Source organism: Chiloscyllium plagiosum, unplaced genomic scaffold (assembly GCF_037043375.1).
Source record: "Chiloscyllium plagiosum isolate Xiang-an unplaced genomic scaffold, Cpla_swu_hap1 HiC_scaffold_33, whole genome shotgun sequence".
NCBI lineage: Eukaryota > Metazoa > Chordata > Chondrichthyes > Orectolobiformes > Hemiscylliidae > Chiloscyllium > Chiloscyllium plagiosum.
Window position 1 is genome coordinate 30,107,100 of NW_028270171.1, and position 6,000 is coordinate 30,113,099.

Sequence of the window (6,000 nt, forward strand, 5' to 3'; positions counted from 1 at the left end):
TGTTTCCACCATGTGGGGATTCTACGACTCTAGTGAGGAAACCTTCAATCAGCTACTCCCAGACCACATCCAGCAGCACCATCTCAATGAAATCTTGCCTAAGGGTGGTAGCTCGCGACACTAACCAATCTTCACAGCGCCCGCGCCGGACAAACGGATGTGCTTTCCTGTTGAAGGTGTTGGTGACCTCCCGGATACATGCGTGGGTCACTGATTTGGTGATACCACATGTGGAGGTGGTTGCAGGTTCAACGTTCAGCCGCACTGGCACAGCAGTGCCTCCCCAACGGTCTGCCCACAGCATCAGTGTTCACCCATCGGCACCATCAATACAACAGAAAGCTTGGATCCCCACTTCAATCCCTGTCTGTTCATCCCCAGCTGCAGCTCTACTTCTGTAGATCACTTCTTCTCCTTCTCATAATTAGGAAGGCCAGTACAATATTATCATTCATCTCAAGTAGACTGGAATATAAAAGTAGGGATGTACTTCTGAGGCTTTATAAAGCTCTGGTCAGACCACAGTCAGAGTATTGCAAGTGATTTTGGGCCCCATACCTCAGGAAGGATGTACTGGCTCTGGAGCGGGTCCAGAGGAGGTTCACGAGAATGGCCGTAGGAATGATTGGCTTAACATATGAGTTCTGTTTGAGGATTCTGGGTCTATACTCGATGGATGAGGGGCGATCTGGTTGAGACTTACCGAACAGCCTGGACGGAGTGGATGTTGAGAAGGTGTTTCCTTTGGCAGGAGAGATAAGGAGCCGAGGGAACAGCCTTAGATTAAAGGGAAGATCCTTTAGAACAGAGATGAGGAGAAACTTTTTGAGCCAGAAAGTGGGGAATCTATGGAATGCATTGCCACAGAAAGCTGTAGAGGCCAGATCATTGAGTATAGTTAAAACAGAGATAGATTGGTTCTTGACTGCAAAGGGGATCAAAGGTCACAGGGCAAAAGCGGGAGAATGATGTTGAAAAACCTATCAGCCATGATTGAATGGGGGAGCAGACTCGATGGGCCGAATGGCCTAATTTCTGCTCCTATGGTCTTACGGAAACAACCTGATCAGGGCTGTGATTACACACATCTGCAGCAGGTGAGACTTGAACCGTGCCCCCCCCCCCGGCTCAGAAGGCCATGAGAGTCGCCCCCACCCCCCACCTCCTTTCAGCCTGAGTACAGCAAATTCAGCTGCTGGGGGGGAGTTGTTTAAACATCTGGCTTGGGAGGACCCACCTGTGAAGAAATCCCAGGAACGAGGAGTATGTTTTCAAGTTGACAATCCAGCTTGTGCATTGGGTGACAGGTTGTCCTCCAGCTCCCTCGCTCTACAAGGGGTCATGCATCCTCCAACACCCACCATCTCTCTGATGGAGACAGTGAGGACTGCAGGTGCTGGAGATCAGAGTCAAGAGGATGGTGCTGGAAAAGCACAGCAGGCAGCATCCGAGGAGCAGGAGAATCGACATTTCAGGCCAGAGCCCTTCATCAGGAACCTTCCTGAAACATCGAACTTCCTTTTCTCTTTCTGATGCTAACCATTTACAAGATCTTAGCCTTGATCTTTAAGTTGTTTTTCATGCAGGTGACAATGAGCTCCATCTTCTTCATGGTGGCCTTTGTTATCCCCTGTCCCCTGTGAGACAGCCCTCAAGCCGGAAATCTCCTGCCTGCTGAACTATTTCATCCCAATATGTGAACCTTTCAGATACACGGCTGCAGATGCTGCTGTCCACCTGGATGTTGGGTAACTCTCCAGTGCCGTTCCCAATGTTGGTGATTCTTTGGTGTTCCTTGTTCAAGGTGAATGAATGCTGGAATACCATTGGGAATGCTGGTGTTTATTCACTGAAATTCTACAATAAGAGCAAAGCCCTTAATGAGTGCACCTACAATAGTATTTTCCAGTTTCTGTACTGGTTCCATCAGGTTGTGCAGGAACTCATAGACACAGAGTGTGGGTCAATCCCATTAGCACGGACCATACTCTGAGAGGTCTGGTTTGGAAACCGATTTTGAGAAAGATGGTGGATCTAGACTTTCCTTTGCGTGGTTCACCCTGTGTCCACCCCATTAACAATAACCATCTACTCCCATCACTGGAGAGCCTTATCAATTTCTCTCGTGTCCCCCTCTAATCTTTATTTACTGTTTAGGTTAGATTAGATTCCCTACAATGTGGAAACAGGCACTTCGACCCAACCAGTCCACACTGACCCTCTGAAGAGTAACCCACCCAGACCCACTTCCCTCTGACTAATGCACCTAACACGACGGGCAACTTAGCATGGCCAATTCACCTGGCCTGCACGTCTTTGGACTGTGGGAGGAAACCGGAGCACCCGGAGGAAACCCACTCAGACACGGGAAGAATGTGCAAACTCCACACAGACAGTTGCCCGAATCTGAGACCCTGGTGTTGTAAGGCAGCAGTGCTAGCCACTGAGCCACCGTGCCACCCCTCAAAGTACAGCAGCATCCTCAGCAGGGAATTGAACCCCGGCCTCCAGCATGATAGGCAGGGATACTAACCACGATACTACCGAGGACTGAATGTGATTTTGTTTTCCCTGTTGTGCTGTTTTGTTCCTTGCTGCCAATGTCTCTTTGCGTCTTTCTCTCCCTGTCTCTTCCTTCTTTTCTATCTTTCTATCCTTTATTTGTGCTTTTTGCTGAGTTTTCTGTCTACCTTCCTTTATCTCTTGTTCTGTTTTTCTGAGATTATTTTTCCTTTGAAGTTTTGTTGGGTATAATAAAGCACACCTGCTCAGCACTTGAAAGGTATTCTATTTTTGTTCATTTACATTTCTGCTTTCAAACTAATTTCTGGCCATTGGAGTATAACACGATTCCATGAGTTGTCAGTGACTCTTTGAAAGTAGCACTTGTTGCAACCTGTTCACTCCCAAGTGGCTGTGTTACAGAGAGCTCACTGTACGATTTAAAAACATCAAAATTCAAGCAATAAACTACAAATGGATCTCCCATTGAATTCCTGACTAAAGTCTGTTCAGTGTCAATCCTCTTCAACAGGTATCCTTTAGGTTTTGGGGTTCTTCACCTTTTTGGGATCTGTCTACTATGATGTTCCTCACCTGCTGGAATCCCATGGATTTGAGGTTCATCACCTGTTGGGATCTGGCAGGCTTGCGGTTCCTCATCGTACAGTGAGCTCTCTGTAACACAACCACTTGGGATCCCTCAGATTTGGGGTTCCCATTTTTGTAGGATCCCAATTATCCCGGCTCCAATGGTTAAGCAGTGGATTGGAGCCTTGTCTGTGATGAGCATTTCAGGGTGTATGGGGATAAGCTCGAGTTTGAGGTCGGGTGGGAAGGCCGAGAGTGAGGGACAGCATGCAATAAAGGAAGAGGGTAAGGGATATGGAGATAGGGAAGTGGGTGAGGGTAAGGGATATGGAGATGGGGAAGTGGGTGAGGGTGAGGGATATGGAGATGGGGAAGTGGGTGAGAGTGAGGGATATGGAGATGGGGAAGTGGGTGAGAGTGAGGGATATGGAGGTAGGGGAGTGGGTGCGGGTTAGGATGTAGAGGAAGGGAAGTGGGTATGGAGATTGTGTGGGTGGGGAGCAGGGTGTGTGTAGGTGGGGAGTTGGGTGTGTGTGGGTGGGGAGCAGGGTGTGTGTGGGTGGGGAGCTGGGTGAGTGGGTGGGGAGTTGGGTGTGCGTGGGTGGGGAGCTGGGTGTGTGGGGGTGGGGAGTTGGGTGTGTGTGGGTGGGGAGTTGGGTGTGTGAGGGTGGGGAGTTGGGTGTGTGAGGGTGGGTAGTTAGGTGAGTGAGGGTTGGGGAGATGGGTGTGTGGGTGTGGCATTGGGTGTGTGTGGGTGGGGAGTTAGGTGTGTGTGGGTGGGGAGTTGGGTGTGTGGGTGGGGAGTTGGGTGTGTGAGTGGGTAGGTGGGTGTGTGAGGGTGGGGAGCTGGGTGTGTGAGGGTGGGGAGTTGGGTGTGTGTGGAGAGTTGGGTGTGTGTGGGTGGGGAGCTGGGTGTGTGGGTGGGGAGTTGGGTGTGTGAGTGGGTAGGTGGGTGTGTGAGGGTGGGGAGGTGGGTGTGTGGGTGGGGAGTTGGGTGTGAGGGTGGGTAGCTGAGTGTGTGAGGATGGGGAGTTGGGTGTGTGATGGTGGGGAGCTGGGTGTGTGGGTGGGGAGTTGGGTGTGTGAGGGTGGGGAGCTGGGTGTGGGTGGGGAGTTGGGTGTGTGAGGGTGGGGAGTTGGGTGTGTGTGGATGGGGAGTTGGGTGTGGGAGGGTGGGGAGTTGGGTGTGTGTGGGTGGGGAGTTGGGTGTGTGAGTGTGAGGAGTTGGGTGTGTGGGTGAGGAGCTGGTTGTGTGAGGGTGGGGAGTTGGGTATGTGGTTGGGGAGTTGGGTGTGTGAGGGTGGGGAGCTGGGTCTGTGGATGGGGAGTTGGGTGTGTGAGGGTGGGGAGTTGGGTGAGTGGGTGGGGAGTTGGGTGTGTGAGGGTAGGGAGTTGGGTGTGCGTGGGTGGGGAGTTGGGTGTGTGAGGGTGAGGAATTGGGTGTGTGGGTGGGGAGTTGGGTGTGTGAGGGTGGGGAGCTGGGTCTGTGGGTGGGGAGCTGGGTGTGTGAGGGCGGGGAGCTGTGTGTGTGGGTGGGGGGTTGAGTGTGTGAGGTTGAGGAGCTGGGTGTGTGTGGGTGGGCAGTTGTGTGTGTGAGGGTGGGGAGCTGTGTGTGTGGGTGGGGAGCTGGGTGTGTGTGGGTGGGGAGTTGGGTGTGTGTGTGTGGGGAGTTGGGTGTGTGGGTGGGGAGCTGCGAGTTGTGGAACTGGGTGTTGGGGAGTTTAGGGAGCTGGGTGGGAGCGTTCTGACCTGGGTGGGAGAGTATGGTGCTCGTTGGGAGCATATTGAGCTTGGTGTGAGCGTATAGAGCTGGGTAGAAGTGTATAGAGATGGTTAGGAGCATATACTGCTGGGTGGGAGCATACAGAAATGGTTGGGAGTGTATAGAGCTGTGTGGAAGCCTATAGAGCTAGGTGGGAGCGTATGGAACTGGGTGGGAATGTATAGAGCAGGGTTGGAGTGTACAGTGCTGGGTGTGAGCATATAGAATTGGGTGGGAGTGTATCGAGCTGGGTGGGAGTGTATCGAGCTGGGTGGGAATGTATAGAACTGGGTAGGATTGTATCGAGCTGGGTGGGAGCGTACAGTGCTGGGTGGGATCATAAAGAATTGGGTGGGAATATATAGAACTGGGTAGGAGTGTATCGAGCTGTGTGGGAGCGTACAGTGCTGGGTGGGAGTGTAGGGAACTGGGTTGGAACGTAGGGAGCTGGGTGGGAGAGTATAGAGCTGGGTAGAAATGTATAGAGCTGATTGGGAGCATATAGTGCTGGGTGGGAGCGTATGGAATTGGGTGGGAGTGTATCGAGCTGGGTGGGAGTGTATAGAGCTGTGTGGAAGCGTATAGAGCTGGGTGGGAGTGCATGGAGCTGGGTGTGAGCATATAGAGCTGGGTGGGTGTGTATGGAGCTGGGTGTGCGTGTATAGAGCTGGGTGGGAGCATATAGAGCTGGGTGGGAATGTATAGAACTGGATGGGAGTGTACAGAGCTAGGTGGGAGTGTATAGAGCTGGGTGGGTGCGTATGGAGCTGGGTGGGAGTGTATGGAGCTGGATTGGAGTGTATGGAGCTGGGTTGGAGCATATGGAGCTTGGTGGGAGTGTGTAGAGCTGGGTGGGAGAGTACAGAGCAGGGTGGGAATGTATGGAGCTGGTTGGGAGTGTATAGAGCTGGGTGGGAATGTATAGAACTAGATAGGAGTGTATAGAGCTGTATGGGAGTGTATAGAGCAGCATGGGAATATATAGAGCTGTGTGGGAATGTATAGAACTGGATGGGCGTGTATAGAGCTGGGAGAGAGTGGATGGAGCTGGATGGGAGTGTATGGAGCTGGGTGGGAGCGTATGGAGCTGGGTGGGAGTGTATAGAGCTGGGTGGGAGGGTATAGACTGGGTGGGAGTGTATAGAGAT